General features: G+C 43.7%; 1 pseudogene; it reads right to left on the bottom strand.

Moving 5' to 3' along the window:
- Positions 1 to 1,244: 1,244 nt before the first annotated feature.
- Positions 1,245 to 11,019, bottom strand: LOC142838488 (AF4/FMR2 family member 1 pseudogene; annotated as a pseudogene).
- Between the last annotated feature and the right edge of the window lie 14,970 nt (positions 11,020 to 25,989).

Raw genomic sequence — 25,989 nt, 5'->3', positions numbered from 1 at the left:
CGTCCCACTTAGAGCTAAGTATCTCATGATCTCTTATTCTTTGTCTATGACCTGACTAAACACAGGTTCTTGGTGTGACACTGGTGCCAGATATGGATTTCATCTTGTTGAGCAGGACTTAAATTCAATCAGAAATGGTTGGTTGTTCCACAATAACCATGCCACTATGGCGCCAGAGCAGCTCGTAGTGTTCAGAATTGGGCAAGACTGATGACTACTTTTCTCCTTTTCTGTGTTAGCATGCACAGCACCTTTTGGCATTATGAAAACTCGTCAGCAGGAATAAAAGTTACAGTGAAAATTACTAGCTTGAAATGTCTGTTGACTTGACTGAGGTTTCTGTCCCACCAGGTCCCACATCTGTTTAGTCCCAAATAAATACACAGAGGCCTACATCAATTATAAACTGGTTAGCCTATTAGCTCAGGCTTCTTATTGATTCTTATAGCTTTTATTAGGCCATTATTCTTGTCTGTGTTAGCCACGTGGCTTGGTACCTTTTTGGTGAGGCAGTCACATCTTACTTTCTCTGTGTCTGGATGATGACTGCAGACTGCCTCTTTCCTCTTCCCAGAATTCTCCTGTTCTCATTGCCCTGCCTCTACTTCCTGCCTGGTCACCCCTCTTATACTTTCTGCCTGGCTAGTGGCCAATCAGCATTTTATTAAAAATAATACAAGTGACAGGATAAAAGACCATTGTCCCACAGCAAATGTGTCAATGTTTTTATTCATTTATTTATTTATTTATTTATTTATTTATTTATTTATTTCATTACAAGTCATTAGAATTTATTAAACAATGTTTTCTTTAAAATACATATATATCTATATATCCATAAAATCCTTCACCAAAAATTATTATTCAGAAAAACAAAAGTTCCTTCTGGAAGTAAACTCGTGTGGCTACTGAGATGACAGGTATCTGCTGTGATACTAGAAACTGCTTCTTGACCTTTTGTTGGCAACCTGTATCCTATTGTTCAAACAAACAGAAAACAACCAGAAAGGTCACTAGACCAGCTAGGCTCCATTGCACTTCCATCCTTCCGTAGGAAAGGCAGGTCATCTCCCACCGTCCGCTCTGCTAACCAGGATCCAACGGATAGCCACACAGCTCTTGTGAGTTTAAGTGGGCAGAAATTCTGCCCATCGTGGTGCTTCCCTTCCTGAGTGTGCCGTCGCCATCAGACAGTGGCCTACACTAGATCAGACGGCTCAAGTGTCAAGTAATCCCAGCCTGTTTTAGGGAGTTTTGAGTGTTTGTTTCAGCCGCTGCAGACCTTGCCTTGTGTAGATCACCAGGTCCACCAGGCTGCTGTTGAGGGTCAAGATATGCACCTTTATGCTGAGCTGAGCAAAGAATTTTTTATTCTCATTTGTAAGAGCCTCTGACTGTTCCCAGAGTTCCAAGGCTTTAAGGAGGTGGTTTGTGATGGTGAAATAGGCAAAGGTCTTGTTCTGGATGGTGACTGGGACACGGACGGTGGCCGTCATCCCACCAGCACTTGACTGGGACCTGACAGATCTGGCAGGAGAAGGCACTGGGGAGAGGGAGGCCGGAATACCTGTGCATAGAGAAGAATTGTTGAAGTGGTCACTAAGAGAGTGAGAATACTTCATTACTATGTCCTTTTTACAGCGAAACATTGCCATGTTCACCAGTGACTGGCAACGTAGACATAAAACGTCAAATATCTGTTCTTGTGCTGGCACAGTGGCATCCGAGAAGGATTTTAATGACATCGTGAACTTAATGAGGTCTGCAGTTTCTGAGTAGACAGCGTACGCTGCCTCTACTGAGCTTTCTGACTCCATGGCCATGCCACACTCAATTAAAGACAGGACAGCTTCCAAATACTTGAAGGCCTTTTTGATCTTGTCCGTCTTTGCCGCTGCTTTACACTTCAACCTTTGAGCTTCCTTCATGTAAAAGTCAGCTTTCTGCATGTAAGGTTCCACTTGTGGCTTCCCTGGTTTACAGTTACCCTTTGGCAAAGAAGGCACTAGGAGCGCGTTTGTGGCTTCTCTAGAAAACCCTTTGTATTCCGAGCCTTTGGCCTGCACTTTAGGCACTTTTCTGGGCTTGGGAACAGAAGAGTCCTTGTCATTGGCATTGGCACTGCCTGCACTTTTGGGAGGGTCCTGACCACAGGTGTCTACATCCGGCTTTGGCTTCTCGCCTGCAGTTTTGGTTGACTTCTGGGAGGAGGAAGAGGCTGACACAGGTGGCAGAGAAGGCATTTTGGAAGTCTTTGTTTTGGAAGATTCAGTATGGGAAGAGGAAGAAGAAGTACAATGTGACTGGACATCTTTCTCCCTTCTGATTTTCTTGCTGGCACGGTCTTTTTCTGAGTCGCTGCCCTTTCTCTTCTGGCTCAGTCTGCTGGAGCCATTGCAGTCTCTCTTTTCAGAGTCTTGCTTCTTATCTGCTGGTGGCTGCCTGTCTTCTGCTTTCCTAGGGCTGCCACCCTTCCCCAGGGGCTGGGGAATCCGAGTGAGATGATCTAGGTTTGTCTTCACTACCAAACTCGGTGGTAGTGGAGAGTCCCTGAGCGGTGAGAGCAATTGGGTGTCTCTCTTTTGACCATCTTCCCGGACACTTGCAGTTTGTTGGCAGTCGCTAGACCTGCCACTGCTGCCGCCACTGCAGCCCCTACCACTGTTTAGAGCTTTGTCCTTTGGAGGCTGAGGGCCTGAGGGCACCTTTGAGGGAGCTGGGGAACCCTTGTGCTTCCTTTTCTCCTTAGGGGCGGGCTCGGCTGCCTGATGGTTGGGCATGCAAGCTTCAGGCTTAGACTCCCTGCCTTTCGCCTTCATCTCGGGTTTGTCTTTGGAAGTCTGTTTTTTTGATTCAGAAGGAAGGGGTCCTGGTTGACTGTCCACCTGCAAACAGGCCTGGGGCTCTGCCTGGCCAGAGCCCTTGGCAGGTTTTCTGGGTTGTTTGGTTTCAATAGTTTGCTGAGGTGGGGACTCCTGTTGGGCAGGGGATTTCTGGCAGCTCCTCTCCTCAGGTTGGGGCCCTTCAGTGGGATCTTGGACGGCTTTGCTGGAACTCTTGGGGGGAGAGCCTTTGGACTCAGGGTGTAGCTGGTCAGTGTTGCGGTTTTCACCCTTATTTTCCGACTTTGCACTACTGGAATGTGCTGACACCACAGGCTTGGGGAGAATCTGGGGAGCACTTGGAGGTGCAGATAGGGAAGGAAGCTTCTCTGCAGCTTGTTCTGTGTCGCTCTCTTCAGTATCACTGACCTGCAGGTCCTTCCAGAGTATGGATGTTCCTTGCTGTGAATTGGGATCCGGCTTGGGGAGATTCTGGGGAGCGCTTGGAGGTGCAGATAGCGAAGGAAGCTTCTCTGCAGCTTGTTCTGTGTCGCTCTCTTCAGTATCACTGACCTGCAGGTCCTCCCAGAGTATGGATGTTCCTTGCTGTGAATTGGGATCCGGCTTGGGGAGATTCTGGGGAGCGCTTGGAGGTGCAGACAGGGAAGGAAGCTTCTCTGCGGCTTGTTCTGTGTCGCTCTCTTCAGTATCACTGACCTGCAGGTCCTCCCAGAGTATGGATGTTCCTTGCTGTGAATTGGGATCCGGCTTGGGGAGATTCTGGGGAGCGCTTGGAGGTGCAGATAGGGAAGGAAGCTTCTCTGCGGCTTTTTCTGTGTCGCTCTCTTCACTATCACTGACCTGCAGGTCCTCCCAGAGTATGGATGTTCCTTGCTGTGAATTGGGATCCGGCTTGGGGAGATTCTGGGGAGCGCTTGGAGGTGCAGACAGGGAAGGAAGCTTCTCTGCGGCTTGTTCTGTGTCGCTCTCTTCAGTATCACTGACCTGCAGGTCCTCCCAGAGTATGGATGTTCCTTGCTGTGAATTGGGATCCGGCTTGGGGAGATTCTGGGGAGCGCTTGGAGGTGCAGATAGGGAAGGAAGCTTCTCTGCAGCTTGTTCTGTGTCGCTCTCTTCAGTATCACTGACCTGCAGGTCCTCCCAGAGTATGGATGTTCCTTGCTGTGAATTGGGATCCGGCTTGGGGAGATTCTGGGGAGCGCTTGGAGGTGCAGATAGGGAAGGAAGCTTCTCTGCAGCTTGTTCTGTGTCGCTCTCTTCACTATCACTGACCTGCAGGTCCTCCCAGAGTATGGATGTTCCTTGCTGTGAATTGGGATCCGGCTTGGGGAGATTCTGGGGAGCGCTTGGAGGTGCAGATAGGGAAGGAAGCTTCTCTGCAGTTTGTTCTGTGTCGCTCTCTTCACTGTCACTGAGCTGCAGGTCCTCCCTGAGTGTGGATGTTCTTTGCTGGGAATTGGGATAAATTTTGGAAGGCGGATCGTATTGATTTTGCCTTTGGGTTGCAGAACTATTGGGCAGAGGCTCCTTTGTAGGGAAAGGAGATCTGGTTGACTTGGCCGTACTCGGTGTATGCTTGGTCTTGGCCGTACTGGGTTTATGCTTGGCTGTCAGCGGAGGGAGCCACGAATGGGTCATTTCCTTCAGAATCTCCTCAATGCAGCGGACTTCATTGGAGAACAACTGCTCCACCGACTCCGACTGTGAAGATATCTTCAGTCTGGTGAGTTTGGCTTTGGCTGGCACTTTTACATCCGGTTTTTCGAAGCTCTGCTGACCATTGTCTTTCAGTGGCGGCTTCAGGCCCAAGGACTCACTGGGAGCCTGATTCTGACCGTCCGTGGGCCAGATACGTGTCATGGGCTTCTGCTGCGTTGCAACACTTTCTGAGGGGAGGGGAGGGAGTGGAAACGTTTGAGAAGAGGCCACTCCCAGTCTCGTAATTACCACTGAACTGGCAAGAGGAGGCTCGTTATCTTGAACCTTCACCTTCAGGTCCTTGGAAGACCTGTCGAGAGGAGTCTCCTTATCTTGAACCTTCACCTTCAGTTCCTTGGAAGACTTGTTGCTGTAAACCTTGCTGGTTCTTGGCAGTCTGGATTGTACAGGGGGCAAATGGGACACAGGGGAGATTAAGGGTGAGAGTTTTTTACCTGGAGCTGAGTCACCATCAGCTCTGCGGTCACACTTTTTGTGGTTTGAAGAGTGCCCCTCCTGACTGAGGCGATCTCGAGTCAGATGCTGTTTGTAGGGTGGACCATAGTTTTTGGCATGGAGACTTGGCACTGGCTCCATCCTTGGTGGTGCCATCTTTGAACTGTGGCTAATGTTACCAACAAAAGGTGATCCACGGGCAGAAGAAGTACAGAAAAGCTTGTGGTAGATGTGCGCGCAACAGGAGTTGGATTCAAGGCTCTCCCTGTCATGAAATGAAGGATATTTCGGCTTCCCCTGGCTGTCTTCAGAACCATTTGGACACTGAGTACAAGACATAGATCTCCATAACTCCTTCATAACTTCGTAGTCTCCTAGTATGTTCTGTATCTGACGCGACAACTCATCCCTGTTTGTAGTCTTGTAGGGCTCTTCAAACAGGGGCATCTTTTCAGCAAACACCTCTTTCTCCGGGTGAGCTTCTTGGTTGCCTCTCTCCTTCTCTCAAATCCGAAGAAGGTTACTATTTTCACTGATGTCCTTGAATGCAATTAATGGCGGTCAGTAGAAGGTGCTCACTTTCCAGGCTCTCTGGTTCTATAGTTATGTCTGGGGTGTCTGTGTCACCTGCCTTGACCTGTTGAGATGCAGGGACAAGAGAGTTCGACTTTCGAATTGTGGGAGCCAATGGTACAGGCCACACTTTGGCGTGTGCAGGCTGTGGGCCAAGTGCCCCTGGCTCTGCCAGCACCCGATTTGCCAACTTCCGGCATTGGCCACCCAGAATACCCCAGGCCCAGGCCACGCCCTCCGTGCCTAGCCACGCCCATAGCTTCACCCACCCCCACCTGGCCCCAAATGCCCACATTTTATGACTCAAGTATGTGGAGCTTTTGAATTTCCGGGGAGGTGTTTGCAGAAGGGTTAGTTGCTACAGAGGCATCTTTAGAGGCTGTAGTCCCCCATCTCTCCTCCTTCGATCCACATTCGTTCCTTAAAGATTACTGAGGAGGAGGAGAGACTGCTCAGTGGATAAAAATAGTTGGTGTGAAAACAGGAGGACCTCAGATTGTCCATAGAGCCACTGTGCTATTCCAGAACTTCATATATACAAAATTAATAGTGTCGCTTTTCTTTCAGGTCTGCTTTGTTTTGCTCACAGGACGCGTGTGAGGGTTGTGTATGCTGCACTATGGCTCCACGGCTCATCCCTTTGAATGATTTTTTAGTGTCCTAAATCCTATCTCTTTTTTTGTGTGTCCTGATCCTGATTCTGATCTAGAATTCACTATACTTGACAGAGCACAGTACATTTTCCACTCTGGTCATTTACTTGCAGAGTGTGAGGCCTTCTGCCCCTCTTTTGCCAGGGGAGAGATCATGTTGCCGTTTTTTAGCAAATTGCTATCTGTATATATGTTTCTAAGTTTTGTGCTTTGAAAGCACTAAGGCATAAGTTTTCCTTATTTTCCCACACCAAGTTTTGTCCCTTCGTGATTGTGGCTGCCCATGTCTGTAGCACGAATTCTAACTGTTCTTTATAATCAGCCCCGAGTGTCAGAAGCAGGGGTTAACGCTAAAGATCAGAGAAACAGACCAGTAAGCCCCAAGTGAGTACTTACCTCTCTCCAAGCTCAGACCAGGGTGGGTGATCCTCGGACTTTCTAGACTGAGCTGGGTCTCCACCAAATCTCATATGGTACGTTCAAATAGCACTTGAGGTCCTGCTTATATAGCTTTCTCTGCCCCGCCTTAAACTTTAATCCCTTCTTGACTCCACCTCCCTAATGCTGGCAGTAAGGGTGTGTGAATCCCAAACACTAGGATTAAAGGTTAATCCACTGACTGCTTAATCCACTGTTTCAAGTAGGCCGGATTAACCTTGAACTCCCAGAGATCTGTCTGCTTGTCTTGTGAGTGCTGGGATTAAAGGTGTGTGCCATTACTGTCTGCCCTCTATGGCTAACTTGCAGTAACCCTGCACTCTAACCTCCAGGCAAGCTTTATTTCTTAGATTACAAACAAAATATCAACACATATCTCCATGTCCTCTTGTGGCTTGACTTTCTCATGTTGCCATGCTAACGGCCTTACATCAGCCTTCCTCGGGACTATGCAAATGTTTGCTTGTTTCAGTTGGTTACACAAAATGTCTCCTTACATTATTTGTATTCATTTTTCTTTTTTTCTTTTTTTTATTATTTTTTTCAATTTTTTTTAATTTTTTTATTCTTGAGAAAAAACAATTTCTGCCTCCTCCCAGGCTCCCACTGAACCCCCCCATTCTCCACTCCTCACCCCTCCCCCCACTCCTCTCCCCCTCCCTCTCCAGTCTGAAGAGCAGTCAGGGTTCCCTACCCTGTGGAAAGTCCAAAGTCCTCCCCCCTCCATCCTGGTCTAGGAAGGAGAACATCAAAACTGGCTAGGCTCCCACACAGCCAGGACATGAAGTAGGATCAAAACCCAGTGCCATTGCCCTTGGCTTCTCAGCAGCCCTCATTGTTCGCCATATTCAGAGAGTCCGGTTTTATCCCATGCTTTTTCAGTCACAGTCCAGCTGGCCTTGGTGAGCTCCAATAGATCAGCCCCACTGTCTCCGTGGGTGGGTGCACCCCTCGTGGTCCTGACTTCTTTGCTCATGTTCTCCCTCCTTCTGTTCCTCATTGGGACTTTGGGAGCTCAGTCCAGTGCTCCAGTGTGGGTCTCTGTCTCTATCTCCATCCATCGCCAGATGAAGGTTCTATGGTGATATGCAAAATATTCATCAGTATGGCTATAGGATAGAATCATTTCAGGTTCCCTATCCTCAGCTGCCCCAGGAACTAACTGGGGACCTCGCCATGGGCACCTGGAAGCCCCTCTAGGTCCAAGTCTCTTGCCAACCCGAAGATGGCTCCCTTAATTAGGATATGTGCTTCCCTGCTTCCCTATCCAACCTTCCTTTATCCCAATCATCCCGTTGCCCCAAGTTCTCCCCATCCTACCCTTCTTAACCCCAGCAGCACAGACATTAAGGGCAACATTGAATAAATGGGACCTACAGAAACTGAGAAGCTTCTGTAAAGCAAAGGACACTGTCACTAGGACAAAAAGGCAACCCACTGACTGGGAGAAGATCATCACCAACCCCACAACCGACAAAGGTCTGATCTCCAAAATATATAAAGAACTCAAGAAACTAGACTGTAAAATGCTAATTAACCCAATTAAAAAATGGGGCACTGATCTGAACAGAGAATTCTCAACAGAAGAAGTTCAAATGGCCAAAGACACTTAAGGTCATGCTCAACCTCCTTAGCGATCAGGGAAATGCAAATCAAAACAACTTTGAGATATCATCTTACACCTGTCAGATTGGCTAAAATCAAAAACACCAATGATAGCCTCTGCTGGAGAGGTTGTGGAGGAAGGGGTTCCCTCATCCATTGCTGGTAGGAATGCAAACTTGTGCAACCACTTTGGAAAGCAGTGTTTCGATTTCTCAGGAAATTCGGGATCAACCTACCCCTGGACCCAATAATACCACTCTTGGGAATATACCCAAGAGATGCCCGATCATATGACAAGGGCATTTGTTCAACTATGTTCATAGCAGCATTATTTGTAATAGCCAGAACCTGGAAACAACCTAGATGTCCTTCAATGGAAGAATGGATGAAGAAAGTGTGGAATATATACACATTAGAGTACTACTCAGCGGTAAAAAACAATGACTTCTCAAATTTCGCATGCAAATGGATGGAAATAGAAAATAGTATCCTGAGTGAGGTAACCCAGACCCAAAAAGATGAACAAGGGATATACTCACTCATAATTGGGTTCTGGCCATAAATAAAGGCCCGTGAGTCTATAATTTGTTATCCTAAAGAAGCTAGATAAGAAGGTGAACCCAAAGAAAAACATATAGCTACCCTCCTGGGTATGGGAAGTAGACAAGATTGCCAGGCATTTTTCTTTTTTTCATTATTTGAGACAGGATCTCACTATACAGCCCTGGCTGACCTCAACTCATTATGCAGATAAGGTTGACCTTCAAACTCACAGGGATCATCCTGTCTTTGTCTCCAGGCTGCAGGGATTGAAGGTGTGGGCAAACTTTTATTACTATTTTTTTAAACATTTAAAATTAAAAGTACTAATTGCTCTTTATAAAACATTTATCACCCAGAGATACAAATTGAGCCAAATTCCATTTTCTAGAAATGCAACTAAAACCAGAGGTAACAATAGATTTTGTTTAAAACCACTTAAACATCTCTCCATTCAGTACTCAGGTAGCTAATGATGTATCTAGGTATAGGTTTTAAAGAACTGCTTTGAACAATTCAACATAAAATCATTTGAAATGGCTCTCTTGTTGTGCAATGGTAGACATACATGATAGAATACATTAGTCTCAAAAGATTCTTTTTATGTACATTTCAAATGACATTTGAGATGCATAATTTGACTTTGGAATGTATCTCTAAAATACTATATTATTGGGAATCAATCTACCTCAGGATCCAGCAATACCACTCTTGGGAATATACCCAAGAGATGCCCAATCATACTACAAAAGCATTTTTTCAACTATGTTCATAGAAGCATTATTTGTAATTGCCAGATCCTGGAAACAAACTACAAGCCCCTCAATGGAAGAATGGATAAAGAAAGTGTGGAATATATACACATTAGAGTACTACTCAGCGGTAAAAAACAATGACATTTAGAATTTTGCATGCAAATGGATGGAAATAGAAAACACTATCCTGAGTGAGGTAACCCAGACCCAAAAAGATGAATATGGTATGTACTCACTCATTAGTAGATTCTAGCAATAAACAAAGGACATTAGGCCTATAGTTCACAAACCTATATGCTTAGAGAAGCCAAATGGCAAGGTGAACCCAAAGGAAAACATATATGGATCATCTTGAAAATTGGGAGCAGACAAGATTGCCGGGCAAAAGTTGGGAGCATGGAGGTGGGGGTAAGTGGTTGGGGTTGTGGGAAGGGGAGGGGGGGGAGGAAAGGGATTAAATCCATGAGCCACTACTGCCCAGTGAAAATTTTTCTCCCCTTCCAAGAGAGTAGTATTTACTCTGAGCTAGCAATGAGTCCTGGTGAGCAAACAAACACAATCGAAGCTCCATAGATTCTTAATGGAATCAACAGGGATTGCCAGGGAGAAAGGGTTTTAGTAATCCTTTGTACCCACATGGGTGGGAGAGGGAAGCAGAGTGGTCATGCTAGGTTTTCTATCAAACTGTGCAGTGTAAAAAAATTCTCACATGGGGAGAGTCACCAATGACCTGGGATGTTTGGTGTTAGGGTTCCTGCATAATATAGGCCTTCTTCTGTTTGATTAGATGGAATATTTTGAGAAAGGGTAGAAGATTCATGAGTTCAAGAAAATATCCCCCAACAATATTATTGTCTGTCATAGTTTCCTTTCTATTTCTTTGATTAAATACCAATACCAAAACCAATTTGGGGAAGAGGTCTGTTCGGCTTACACATCGGATCACCGCTTCTTATTGAGAGAAGTCAGGGCATGAACTCAATAGGCATGAACTGAAGCAGGAATGCTGTGTACTGGCTTATTCCCCTTGGATTTATCAATTCTCATTTTGATACAACTTAGAACTACCTGCCCAGGTGTGATGGTTTAAAAGAAAATGGCTCCCAAAGGGAGTGGCACTATTAGGAGGTTTGGCCCTGTTAGAGGAAGTGTGTCACTGTGGAGTGGGCTTTGAAGTTTCTTTTTCTCAAAATTCTCTCAGTGTAACAGTCAGTTGACTTCCTGTTGCCATTGAGTCTGAAAGACCCTGGGGCTCAGCATTACCGCCGCTCCTCCTCTGGGAACCAGGAACCTGATAATCACCCACAGGTGCACTGGTGCTTTGGGTACTTTCCCCTGAAATTTTCCATCCCCTTTGTAGTTTTTCTTCAATAGACCCAGGTCCTGGAACTGGGGTAAAATGACCTGCAGATGACCTGCATGTGTTTCTCCTTGCTCAACCAACCCAGCAATCGCCATAGCAATGACCCATCATAGAAAGCTGACCATTAAATGAGCTAGTCACAATAGTTGACAAATGACTTCTGCACTCCCCGTTTTGATTCTGCATTTCCCCTTTTGATTCTGCACTCCCCGTTTTGATTCTGTGGTTTTTCTCTTTAAAAGAAGCCTGTAATAGCTTTTTGGGATCCTTCTCCTCCTGAGGCTGAGGACCCTGACGTGCCATTCAAATTAAATTCCCCTTGTTTTTTCATCAACTGTGGTGTAAGAGTGGTCCCGTAGGGTGCCCTTTCTTATGTAAGTGGCTTTAGGGTCCAACACGTCGAGATCTAGGGCTCTTCACCATGATACTGGGCTGATCCTCTGAAATTGTGAGTTTCCCCATTAAATGTTTGCACTTACAAGAGTTGCCATGGACTTGGTGTCTCTTCACAGCAATAAAAACCCAAACTAAGACACCAGAGGTAGCACCACCCACAGTAAACAAAACTGGGCCCTCCACAGCAATCATCAATCAAGAAAATGCCCCACAGACTTGCCCAAAGGGGAAGTTGATGGAATTGAGTCCTCAACAGAGGCTTTGTCTTCCCAGGTGTCTAGTTTAGTAAAATTGGTAAAACTAGCCAGCACATTGCCCATTCTGCATGCATGCACCAGAATATTTCCACAGTATTAAAAAGACTACTGTTAGTAAATGAAAAATATTTCCTTTTCCACCTAATCTTTCCCTAAATACTTTAACACTAGTAAGTGTGAGAGCTCAGAGGCATGGGATCCACATACGGGGCAGATTTAGATCTCTTAGTGTTGAATAAGAATACAGAAGCCTAAGGCCCTTTTATAGCATTGCAGACCCAAATTCCATGTGTGTGTGTGTGTGTGTGTGTGTGTGTGTGTGTGTGTGTGTGTGATTGCCTTCCCAATTCTCTCTTCACTCTCATCAAAACAGTACTGAAATTAAGAAATCAGGATAAGTCTGAGTAAAGTATCAAGGTCACGTAATGTCAACATTAAGCCAAAACAAAAAACAAATTTAGAAAATCTTGGAATGTTTCTCGTTCATATAAATGGAAAAGTTCTTAGATATTATGGGGGAAAATGTTGAGGAGTATCCTTAAGGATGTCTACCGAAGTCTGGTTTCTGGACAAACTCATATAGTTTGCTAATACTGTACTTAATTTCCCATGAGTCTTTGCAAAGTCTACCAAAAGAAAGCCTGTCCCAGCTGTTGGTGTTGCCAAAACTAAAAGAAGACAAGCTTCCATGACCTAGTTGAAACTACAGAAAGCAGGTCCATTCCCTGGGGATGGATAAGGTCATCTAAAGAGACTGAGGAAGTATGGATATAGCTATCCAATGCAGCAGTCCCATTTGGTCTCACACTGCTTCCTTCATAACACAGTCCTTTCTGCTTTTGTTCAACACATTAGAACCAGATTTGCATTGGTTTATTTTCCCCAAGGTTGTGACATCAGGGCTGATGAATCACTTCCCAGTGACTTACATCCTCTGAGACATACGGCCCAATTATTCTAAACTTTTTGCTTTTATAAAGGGACAAAGTTAAATGAATAGAATGACCACATAATTTGTTTTTCAAAACAAGAGCTTTCTGAGCGTGGAAATGAGAGCCATTAATAATTGTGCTTGGAGAAAGAACAAAATAGGATTACAGGGTCCTCCGCTTACAATAAAAATAAAAATATGTACCTAGCCGGGTCCACTGATTTATTGCAGTTCAAACTGAAATACACTCAATATCTAACACACACGGTTATATAATTTTTATTTTAATTTCTCCTTAAGGAGAAAACCACAATAATAACCCCCTGAAAAATGTCCTATACCATTTGACACATAGTTTCTCCTGTGGTGAGATCATCATAAATGAAACTTAAATAAATGTTATATAAAACAATGAACAATGAAGCTCTTTGCAGAAAATAGATTTGAGAGCCTTCTAGCTGTGAAGTAAATATTGCTGGAGCCCAGAGAAAAAGGAGGATGCCAAAATTTGTATGAAAAGAAAAGGTGTTGTGGGAGAGCAGGTACAAGATGCATGAATTGGCCCAATTCAATTATTTTGCCACATATATCAAAATATAATGCTATACTTCATAAATCTATGTGCATTATTTGCCAGCTGACAGTTGATGAATGTTGAGCTGTTTAGGACTGTGGTTACTGGTAGGTTGACCATGCCTCACGGGCATGCATCTGTTCCTGGGTAGCACTAATTCGATTCAATCGTGGGAAAGGTATGTTAGAAAGCATGTGGGGGGAGTTAGATGAGAGGATTGAGAGTATATATAATTGACATATATACATTCCTGAAATTTTAAGAGAATATTAAAAATATTAAAAATAAATTCCTAAAAATGAAAAAAAAACCCACTGCTGACTAGTTTTTGTCAACACAAACTAGAGTCACCTGGGAAGAAGAGGACCTCAGCCATGGGATTGCCTCAGATTGTCCTCATCTCCTCCCAGCCCCACCCTACATCCCCACCCACCCAACTCCAGACCTTCTTTCTGTTTTTAAAAAACAAGTAGGCCAATAAACAAACAAATAACAAAGCAAACAGACAAATGAGAAAACAAAAAACACTGAGAAACACATACACATGTAGATACACATACCCTATAAAAACACAAAATTGGAAGCCATAATAGATAAGCAAAAGACAAAGTAAAAATTGGGGGGTATTTTCTTGATTGATAATTGATGTGGGTCGGTGTTGCTACCCTGGGCAGGTGGTCCTGAGTTCTAAAAGAAAGCAAACTCGCGGCAAGCCATTGGGCACAAACCAGCAAGCAGCATTCATTCATGGTCCCTGTCTCTGCTCCTCTTTGAGTTCCCTGACTTTCCTCATAACTGGACTGTGATCAGGACATGTAAGCCAAACAAACTTTCTCCTTCTTAACTTGCTTTTGGTCATGGTGGTTACCACAGAAATAGAAAGCAGACTATGTCACTTGTCAAGTCTTCCTGCCTGGCTTGCTCACTATTCTCAAGATTTAGACCAACCCCCATCTCTTTGGTGATACCATTCTGAATATCCTCAGACAGATTTAGGAACTCCAGCTCCAGTCCTGGGTACCTGTCTTTATCTTGGTTTTGGTATTTTTTTTTCTTTCTATTTGTTTGTTGTTTTTTTTTTGAGGCAGAGTTTCTCTGTGTAACATTGCTAGCTATCCTGGAACTAGCTCTTGTAGACAGGCTGGCCTTGAATGTACAGAGATCTGCCTGCCTCTGTCTCCTGAGTGCTGGGATTAAAGGCATGCACCACCACCACTCGGTTGGTTTCGGTAATTTTTGTTTTGGTGTCTGACTCTGGAAGTTAATGTCTGATTCTTTCCTACCAGCAGCACAGGGATGAATGAACTGGTCACTCAACAGTAGAGCACTGGTTGTCACAGGACTTGTGATAGTATCTATAACTCAGAGTCAGTCATGATGGGGGATTCCCTCTGTATGCTGTGAATACCATTAGTGAATAAAGTTTTGGACCCTAAAGTCCAAACACCAAGGGAGATGCCCCAAGAGGCCACTCTCACACCACAGTTGATGCAAAAGCAAGAGGAATTTTTATATCTGCTGCAACAGAGGTCCCCCAGTCTCAGGAGGAGAGGGACCTCGAAAAGCTATTACAGGCTTCTTTTTAAAACCGCAGAACCAAAACCAGGACTGCAGAATCAAAAGGGGAAATGCAGAATCAAACGGGGGAGTGCAGACTCAAAAGGGAGAGTGAAGAAGTCATTTGTCAACTATTGTGACTAGCTCATTTTAATGGTGAGCTAACTATTATGGGTCATTGCTATGGTGATTGCTGGGTTGGTTGAACAAGGAGAAACACCTGCAGGTCATCTCCAAGTTGTTTTACTCCAGTTCCAGGGCCTGGATATATTGAAGCCAAAATACAAAGGGGATGGAGAATTCCAGGGGAAGTACCCAAAGCTCTAGTGCACCTGTGGGTGATTATCAGGTTCCTGGTTCCCAGAGGAGGGGGGAGCAGTTTTGCTGAGGTGGCCCACAGTCTTTCAAAAGAAACTGCCTTGGTCTGTGGATGGGGCAGAGTAGAACTAGGCAGTTAAAACTAAACTCATGCTGAGAAAAAGATGGTGGAGTCAGTGAGAAGCCATGTAGCCCTGCCAGAGACAGATGCTGAACTTTACTACAATCTCATGGCGATACACAGACTAATGGAGATAGGTTAATTTGAGATATAAATTAGCTAGAAATAAGCTTAAGCTATTGGCCGAACAGCATTGCAAATAATATGGGTTCTTTATAATTATTTCGGGGCTGAGCAGCCGGGAACAAACTCTTACAACACAGTCATGTGAGGTTTAGGATGTTTTAGTCTTTTCCTTAGAGTCAATTGCAATATCCACCACATCACAGCTATGTGAGGAAAGCATGCCAAACATGATGAGACAGATGCTTGAGCGGATACGAGGAAATCACCACATGTGTCTTTACTGGAAGCAAGGTGTCTACGACTACTCTGCAGACTTCAACACCTTTGTTTTTAAGATAAATTAATGCTTAATCTGTTACTCTCTAGAGATAGATGAGGGTTCATTACAAAAACTCTAGCTTTTTCAACATTTTTTTGACATCTTAATAGAGTTATATAGTTCAGTTTTTAGACCTGTTTAGTGTTCTTTCAGTTGTTCAGGGAAGGTGTACATGTGTGCTTCTTTGAAAGAAATTTCAGATATGCCTTAAACTTCTGCAGATTGGTTTGTATTTGTGAATAGGTGCATTCCCCATATAGAGAAAATCTGTCTCTGTGTTAACGACTTTACAAAGCTGACTGATTGAAGCTTCTGGGTGTTATGCAGAGCTGGAATGTTTCTTGCTTTGCTGCAACCATCCCCACCTATGTATTATTTTAGATGTATTTACTTTATCTTATGTGTACCTGCATGACTCTATCAGTACCATATGCAAACCTTCTGACCCACAAAGGGTGGTGGTGGTCAGAAGAGGTCGTTGGATACCCTGGAACTGAAGTTGGATCGTTGTGAAGCATCATGTAGATGTTGGAAACCAAATCCAGTTCCTTTGGAAGAGCAGCCAGTACCCTTCCACCACAGATCCATGCTCCTGCTGCCCCCAGCCAAGACATTTTTAAAGTACTTTGATTTGTGGCTTTTTCCTCCTTTTTCTGTTACTGTTAAAATCTTACATCCAGACAGTGGTGGCACACACTTTTAATCCCAGCACTTGGGAGGCAGAGGCAGGTGGATCACTGTGAGTCTGAGAACAGTCTGAGCTACACAGCAAGTTTCACAAAAGCTAGAGCTGTTAAACAGAGAAACCCTGTCATGAGAAACTAACCAATCAACCAACCAACCAACCAACAAACAAACAAATAAACAAACTTTATGACCATGACATGGTTCCCACAGTGGGACCTAGGTTGAGTTCCTAGGCTATAGTTGTTGACTTTGGTCACTCACCATAATCACTCATATTTGACACCAGAATAAACTAACTCTCCTTTGAGATGAAAGCTGTTTTTGTTGTTGTTGTTTTTGTATTTACAAAAAATTAATAAGAGTCTTTTTTTGGTGAAACTTAGCATTGTACATTTGTATTTTGTTCTAAATATAATAGCATCCGTGATCAAACTCATTTCAGGGTACATGTCCATAAATCAGAACTCTCCTTTTCTTGCTCTCTGACAACTATTATTTTTACTGTAGAATTTTAAAACTTAATAAATAATAATCACAAAAACATCAGACATAGAAGAACTCTGATTAAGAATATTTTGAATCCCAAGTTTGAAGAAAAATTATTATTTTTGACTATAGAGTTTCAAAATTTATTTGGAAATTATATATATATATATTTTTTAATAAAAAATAAAATTACTGTGTTAATTTTTTTATAATACTTCTTTTTATACTATAAGTGTACCAAAAATGTCATGTTCTTAGATTTTTAATTGTTAATTATAGTATTTAAGGATTCTAATATAATTAAATATTAATCGATCATTAGACATCTGCTTTGTCTGGTAAAGAACAGGGAAAACTGAAGTCTTTAATCTCATCTAATTTTCTTGTTGGCTTATTTCTCGATAATATGGTTAAAGACTGGATTGGTTTGAGATTTATTTTTACAAATTTTAATTAATGTGTATGTACATATGGGGGTGTTTGTGCGTGTGACTGCAGTTGCTCATGGAGTCCAGACTCTGAGCTATACAATATGGGTTCTGGGTACCCAACCCAGGTCCCCTTCAGGTATAAGTACTATTAACTACCAAACCATAACCTATCCACACTATGTACTTTGGAAAGAAGCTGTGTTATCTATCACAAGTTTCATTTAAAAGAACGCACAAGTCACTCTTCCACCAGCTTGCAATGGAAGAAACTTCCCACCTGTGTTATTAAGTATTGCTACTCTCACATTTTCAGTTGGGCATTTTGTTAGAACAACAAGGAAAAGAACTGATACAGTGTAGGATAAAAATGGAATAGAAGGAGGAGGGACTCACGAGATGGTTCAGAGGGCAAAGACACTTGCTGTGTGAGCTTGGTGACCTGGCTTTGATCTCTAGAACCCATGAAAAACTGTAACGAGGGAATGGACAATATTACAGAGCTGTCCTCTCGTTTCTACATATGTACCTGTTCACTGCCCCATCTTTCCCCTTCTCTCTGTCTGTTGAGGAAGCTGCGGGCCTGACCCCCCCCCCCCAGCTCCCAGCCGCCTGGCTAGCTTATGCCCCAAAATAACAACACACAAACTGTATTCATTTAAACACTGCTTGGCCCACTAGCTCTAGCCTCTTACGGGCTAATTCTCATATTTTGCCTAACCCATTTTTAGCAATCTGTGTAGCACCTGTCTTACTGGGAAAGATTCAGCATGTCTGACCTCGTGGCTTGTTTCATCGCGTCTACCCGGGAGAGGAAAGCATGGAATTCCTCCCAGTATTCTATTCTGTTTACTCTACCCACCCATGTTCTCACCTATGAGGGCCAAGCAGTTTCTTTATTAACCAATCACCTTCCTCCATCATTTCCCCTTTCTCTGTTTAAACAGAAAAAAAGGAAGGCTTTAACTTTAACCTAGCAAAATTACATATAACAAAACAGTTATCAAGCAAGAATTACAGTTACAATATTTACATCTACTTTATCTTTTATCATAACAAAGGAAAACTACTATAATAACTATCTATCTATTCTTCAACTCCATCAAAGACTCCAGAAGGATATAATATTATCTAAGTAAATGAGAAGTAAGCAATTAAAAAAACTCTAGAAATCACAGAAAAATCTAGCTGCCTGGACAGTCATCCAAAGTTTCTCTGTACCATTGGGGCATCCATCTTCAGCCTACATGCCCATAGTATCCAGCAGACATTTTCATGAAGCAGGAAATTTCAAAGGCAGTTCAGTCACTCTCTGCTGTGTCCTGCAGAATGTCTTGCAGACTCTTCATGAATCAGGAACCCCGAAAGATCATCTCACCTTTAGGCAAGTTCAGCAGTCCTTTGTCTGTGGGTTCTCTCTGTCCAGTTTATGCAACAGTCCAGGCAAGAGCAGTTTCTTGCCCAAATGACTAACCAACTCCATAAGGAGCCTCTTCAATGCCCATCTTCCTCTTGAAGTAGATTGGTGCTGCCAGGAGCAGATGTGTCTCATTGTCATGAAAAGCCCTAAGTTATTAAAACATTTAAAATGCCATATTCTGTAGTCTTTGAAACATACAAAGAATGACTATCTGAACTATATCTATGCACATCTAGATAATCTAACTAACATGACTACAAGCTTGACTATTATTGATGATTATCCATTAACAACCTATATTTCCTAATTATATATTATATTTTTAAATGAACTACACAATCATAATACCTTAATCAATATTTGTAATATATCAAAGCATCGTAACCTTAGATCCAAATTTTAACATCAAGGTATTTTCAAAATACCTACCTTGGATTAGTTCAGCAATTATAAACAAATATCTTTTAGCAGCTGTTGCTCTTTCCTCAGCATTCAAACAATTCAAAGAGAGCATAATAAAATACAGTATCAAGATCATCTGTATATTTTCCATCTTTGTGTGGCTTTATTTTAACATCTATTTTGTTTATTTTTACTTTTTGATACAGGTTCTTTGTATATCTTTGTCCTGGAATAAGTTTGTAGACCAGGCTGTCCTTGAATTCACAGAGATCCACTTGCCTCTGCATTCCAAGTGCTGGGATTAAAGGTGTGTGCTACAATGCCTTGAACTCACAGAGATTTGTCTGTCTCTGCCTCCCAGGCATTGGGATTAAAGATGGGTGTGTTCACACTCACTTGTGAGCCCTGTCTAGGCCCCTGGGTCCAACTTTTGCCAACACTACTTAGGTTAAGCTGGCTATGTGTTCCTTCAGGGTGAGTGCAAACAGATCACACTCAACTGGTCTATGCGGCTTCTTTCTCCCATTTAAAGTGGTTTGGATCAGGGGCAAATTATTAAGTCACTAAACAAAGTGAAATAGAATTGTAACAATTTAATTATCAAGTCAAATTGAATCAAAGCAAATAACGATTAAAGTTGTCTAACGGTCTGGGTAGATATTTCTTAAAGGAAGACCTGCAAATGACCATCAGGTATGTAAAACAATGATTAACATATTAACCATTAAGGAAATGCAAATCAAACCCACAAAATGTACCCTGCCATTCCAGTTTGAATGGCTAATATCACCAGGACAAAACATACCTCAAATGGGCAAGGGTGTGGAAAGAGGTACACTCATAAACTGTAGGTAAGAATGCAGATTAGTACAGTTGTGGAGATTAGCATGGAGGTTCCCAATACACACAACCATGCCACCTAGCAGTTTCACCATTGGGCACATATGTAAAGGAAATGTTTCAGAATGGTGGAGAGAGATCCATACTCTCCCGCCTGTCCCAGTGCTGTTCACAAAAGCCACGGAGAAATGGAATGAGTTAGTGGCTAGGTAAGGGGAATGTGTTGCACACACCCAACAGGACACTGCATAGCTGTGAAAAGGATGAACTCTTGGAGTTGGGAAGAGGGCTCAGTGGGTAAAGCTCTTGCCACACAAGCATCTGAGCTTGAGTTTGAATCCCTAGAACTCATGTAAAGACAGTGTGGTCCCATGTGTCTGCCATCCTAGTGTTCCTATGGCAAAATGGGAGGCAGAGACAGGATTGTCCCCAGAAGCTATGGCCCAGAGAGCCTGATGCATGCTTCTGTGAGCCACAGGAGACCACGCCTCAGGGAAGGTGGAAGGCAAAGACTGACACTCAGGTTGCCTCCTAATCTCCATACCTTGGCTGTGGCACACATGCACCTGCACTCACTCACACATCTCTCTCTCTCTCTCTCTCTCTCTCTCTCTCTCTCTCTCTCTCTCTCTCTCTCTCACACACACACACACACACACACACACACACACACACAAAGGACTAAATCTTACCTGTGACAGCATAAATGAGTCCAGGAGACATTACACTAAGAGTGTACACAGAGATAGAGTACCAGTAGAAAGCGTGATGTTGGTCACTAAGAGTTTTAAAAAGTTACCTAGTTGGAGAGCTTTGGCAGCAGATGGAAATTCCAGATTTCTTTTCTTCTAAGAACAAGGAATTGGATGAAGACACCTGGGGAGTACCGGAAGAGATGCTTTATTGAGGGAGAAAAGTATTGAGTGGCCAGATCTGGAGAAAGGCTAAAGACTCAATGGCCCCAGCCGCCCGCAGATTGGGAGCCTCCCAGACCATTTGAATAGCTTGCCTTTTTGCTCGTACTGTCACTTGGCTGCTTTCCTCTTCCTTTTATATGGGCATCCTGATCCCAGTCCCCACATCACCCTCCTGTTGTACTACCACTCATGACTTCTGCACTGATTGGCCACTATGGTGGTATCGAAACATTTGTGCAGTTTACAATGTGGTGTACCTGCAGAGTGTTGTTGTTGGTGTCCTGTGTTGCCCTATATCTACACAGCAGTCTCTAGATGTGCACACTGAGTTATATTGCCTAATGGTGCGGGGATGGGGTGACCATTGGCACAGGGATGGGATGACCATGCACTGCCTGGAGGAGGGTAGTGTCCCTGTGCTGGTCCATCTTCACTGTCAACTTGGTTAGATTTGAAATCTCCTCCCAGGAGATTGAGGCTCACCCCTGGGTATGTCTATGAAGGTCTTTCTAGAGACTTAGCCAATGCTAGGGTGATAGTGGGAGTGCGGTGGAGATGTCTATAAATATGAGCATCTTCATTCTGTGGAATGAGAGCTTGGGTGTACTAAAGGGACAAAAAGGAGAAAGCCAGCCCAACAGTGCCGTTCCCCTTTCTCTGTTTCTTGGCCCACGTGATCTGAACCGCATTGCTTCACATGTTCTTCGTGCTACGAAGGACTGGATTTTCTGAAATCGTGAGCCAGATAAATCCTTCCTTCTTTAAAGGGATGTGTCAGGCATTTTGCTCCAATAGTGGTCCTCACCCTTCCTAATGTCGTGGTGTGGTGAGCCCCAACCATAACATTATTTTCATTGATACTTCCTAAATGTAATTTTTCCACAGTTGTGAATCATGATGTAAACACCTGTGTTTTCCGATGGTCGTAGGTGATCCCTGTGAAAGGGTCCTTTGACTTCCAAAGGGGTTGGGACCCACGGGTTGAGAGCCGATGTGTTATAGCCAAACAAAAGTAGCCATTTTCAGCCTTTGTCTGAGGAGACTTTTTGCTCTCTTCAGTGCAGGGGTGGAACACTGATCTTTAATGCCAACAACAAAAAAAAAAAAAAGTCATGTCTTGAGTGCTCCATCCTCAGCACTGAGGAAAATGTATTTTGCTCAGGTTACATTTTATTTTAAACTAACATATTCTCCCCAACCAAGGGCCTCAAAGGTAGACATTACACAGGAATGTGAGCCGTGGAAGGACATCTGTAATTTATGGTCAATGTACTTTGAAGGTGAAAAACAGCCTCCAGCCAGACAGCATCACTGTGCCTTCTGTCTGTCCTTTCATCCATGTTCCCGCCTAGTTTGCTAGCTGACTCCAGTAACCTGCAGGAGAGATCTGAGAGAGAAGGAGGAATGAGGGGGCATGCTGGAAAAATCCTTCATTTGTTATTAACTCAAATCTCCAATTGACTTGTTTCCCCAGGGCTAGCGACTACAATGGGACCATGGAATTGGTCTGGTTAGGCTACAATTTTCAGAGAAAGACTTTGGTGTAGTGGAAAGATCAATGAACTGGGCGAGCTGCATGCTAATGACACTATCACTGTAGAGCAGACTGGAATTCAAGATTTGTCTGTTTCAAGAATTTCAAAGCTAAGGGTTTTTCTGATTCTTTATTTGTATTCATAGAGTAAGACATGTGTGTGTATAAGCTAGAGATCAGCATTGGGTATCATACCTTAGGAACTATCCACCTTGAGTTTTGACACAAGCAAGGGGGCAAGGCTGATTAGCTAGTGAGTCCCAGGGATCCCGTGGGCATCACTGTCCTATCTCCACCTCCTGAGTGCTGGGATTACGTGTTCTTACCACCACGCCCTACCTTAAAAACAAACAACCAAACATATGTCTTCCTACATCAATTAACAATCAACACACCCTCCCCACCAGACATACCCACAGGTGATTTTGTCTAGGCAATTTCTCACCTGAAGCTCTGTCCTTAGATGATTCTGAGTTGTATTTAAAAAGATCGTTCACACTATGTGACTGTGGGATCTTAAGATCTTACTTTGAACCCAAGTGGTAATGCAAGAATGGTCTAAGTTGGGTGCCTGATCTAAACTATTAAACTTGTCTGGATACCTGGTATATATATATATATATATATATATATATATATATATATATATATATATATATATATATATATATTTCCTTTTGTTTTTGGTTTTTTCTTCCCTGTGTTCTTCCCCACATCCTTGCCTTTTCTGATGGAATAGAACTGTGTTCCATGGCCTCCAGTTGGGCCATTATCTTTAGTATTTGTTGGGCAGAAGTTTCTTCTTGGCATAGGAGCTGGCATTTCTTGGATTCATTTCTCATATTTGGGGCTGGTTTGTGTTCTGCCCCTTCTGAGTCTATGCTATGTTAATGACATACCAGAAGAAAGGAAAATATCCATATCCAAACTCCCTGGGGCCTTGAGAAAAGAAAGTCTCCAATTAGCATTCTTTCCTTGGTAGCCAGGCTTTATGACTAAAGAGCTTTATTGGCTTTAGAAAGTTTTAGAATTGAAACTGAGTGCTAAGAGAGACCCTGGGCAAGACCTTATGAGTTGAGGCCAGGAAGGAAGACAGAAGCAAACACAGCCAATGAAAATGGCAGGAAGGGGAGGAGAGCAAGGTGGGGGGGAAAGGGGGAGGGAGGAAATAGCTTACTGAGGTAATCTGCTCTTCCTCAGGTGAAATTTGTGGTCTGTAAATTAGCAAAATCCAGGGGCCTGTCTTTTTCTTTTTTCTCTTGCATTGTATAAATGCTACTGAACAGACCAAGACATTTGTAACTCCTGCCTCTGTAAACGCATGTCATTGCCTAGATAGGCTCTGGAACATATGTGAAGCAGGCATGTGGAGCATCAGAGGTGGTGTGGAATGATGATCTGTAGCTGAGCCAGATGCCAGAGCAGACCCGCATCCTCTCTACACACTCCCAAGTTTCCACGGTGCACCATAGTCTGTCTCCTCCAAGCCCCCTGCTGTTCTCTGTCACCCTCTGCTCTCTCACCTTTGTGCCTTGGCCATATGTCTACCTCAGCCCAGTGTCCCCTTCCCACTTGGATAGGTGAGAGTCTTAGAAGCCGAAATGAAGACAGAGAGCCCTCTGACGAGGCTGAGGAAAAGCAGAGGGAAGACTCGAATAGCAGAGGCATGATCCACAGAGACTATGACTTGAATGGGTGACTTAGACGCCACCCAGAGAGACGTCCCACTTTTGAGTCCCCATCTACCTTTCACACAACACAGTTACAACCCATCAAATGGCGTTGGGTGTGTTATGAAGCCTTTTCTTGGGACAGAGTCATTTCTTTAACCCTCAATGAGCTCAGCTTCCTTCGCGGCCATCAGCAGGGAATACACTTACGTGCGGATATTTCAGTGTGCAGTTGAGGTCAAACCAGAGAGTGCTGGCTCAGACATGAACGTGGCTTCAAACCAGATCTTGTGTTTTCTTGCTCTCTGACAGCACCCATAGAAAAGTGACACGCAGACAACATGCTCATGTCCATCCTGGCCCTGTGCTGCTCCTGGCACCCTGGACAGTTCCTACAGTGCTTTTGCTTGCTCACTAGGCTGAAATGCATCTATCTGTAACTTCCCTTGAGGCCCGCTTTGCCTCCTAGAGCAGGTTTGCATTTCATGCGACAGTCTCTGTGGGCTGATTTTAGGGAGCATGCCTGTCTTGTCTGCATTTTCACTTCCTGCTGACAGGTGAAGCCCAGCCTTTGAAATTTCATCTTTCCTGGTCTCCCTCCATCCTCAGTTGTCACCACCTCCCTTTGTTACTCAGATGAGGTGGAAGGAGCTAGAAGCTTCTTATTTTTATAAATTCCCGAGACTGTGTCCTTAAGGCATTCTGAGGTCACTCTTAGGATCTCATTTCTGTTTTCCCAGTCCTGTCAATGGAAAAGAAAAGTGCTTAGAGTAACTTCACACATCTTAGCCATCCCTCACTGGTGATGAATGACACATACCTTATTAATGTCCCACTTTTCTGTGTACAGCATGATTGATTCAGTAGAGAGGAAATAACTCCATACTGGACTTCTTCCTCTGGTCACCATAAGTCAGCATGATTAACTGTGATTTCAGGCAAGTCTCTCTGTTCCGGGGGAGCAAGAGGGAAGGAGATAAAAGTAAATAAAAGAAACAGATGCCAGCTGGGGGAGATGGCTCAGTCATTAAGTGTTTGACATACAAACATGAGGGCCTGAGTTAAATTCCTCAGCACTCATCAAAAAAATCCCAGCTGTGGCAGTGTATACTTGTGATCCTAGGCCTGAGGAGGCAAAGGAGGCTCCCCGGGGCTCCCCACCCCGGTTAGCTTGACTTGCTTAACAAAGTTAGATGGCACCTGAGGGATGGCACTCAATGTTGACCTCTGACCTCCTCACACAGATATGCTTATGCATTCAAACACACACACAGAGAGAGAGAGAGAGAGAGAGAGAGAGAGAGAGAGAGAGAGAGAGAGAGAGAGAGATCAAGTAGTCCAGAATGATAATGTGTGCTGATGTTTGGTTGGGAACATAACCGGAGAGGTCCCTTCATGAAGAATAACCTCTAGAGGGTGAGGAGGAGTCTGGTAAGGGAATCACACAGCATCTCAGGCAGTAGGAATACCAGGAGATCACCAGGTCCTGGGAGTCCAAGATGAACCCCAGAGGAAGACAGTGATCCTCAGCTGTACTTGAGGTTCCAGTAAGACAGGGACTGAGAGTGTCCAGTACTTCAGTCATGGCGTGGCCACCTGGAGATCACCATGTCTTCTTCCAGCCCACGGAGGGGGCGGAAGACAACGTGGTGTGCACTGGGGTGTGATATCTGAAATCAATAGCAGATTATCCTCAATAGGTCTATTATAGACAGCTGGTCAGCACAGTTGAGCTGAGTGGTAATAATATTCCTAGTTACAAGATCTGGACACTTGTACAAAATCCTATGCAGACTTCAGCAACCAAACCCTTGAACTTTTTGGGATGAACATCCTCCCATCAAGAGTTATCTAACTTCATTGATTCAACAGTTCCTTTGATTTTAAGACTGCATTTGCAATGAAATTTTCTCTCCATTTCTCATCTTATTATATAGTGGAATAATGAAGCTCTCTTAATTGGTTTAGGAAATAGATCAGCTTCTAAAGTATTTGCCTTGTAAACATTAGTAATAAAATTTGCTCCCTAGAATTCACAATGAAAACAGGGGATTGGATGGTATGTGTTTAGTGTAAATCTAG

Source organism: Microtus pennsylvanicus, chromosome 19, assembly GCF_037038515.1.
Source record: "Microtus pennsylvanicus isolate mMicPen1 chromosome 19, mMicPen1.hap1, whole genome shotgun sequence".
Taxonomy (NCBI): Eukaryota; Metazoa; Chordata; class Mammalia; order Rodentia; family Cricetidae; genus Microtus; species Microtus pennsylvanicus.
This window is presented reverse-complemented; position numbering and strand designations above follow the sequence as displayed.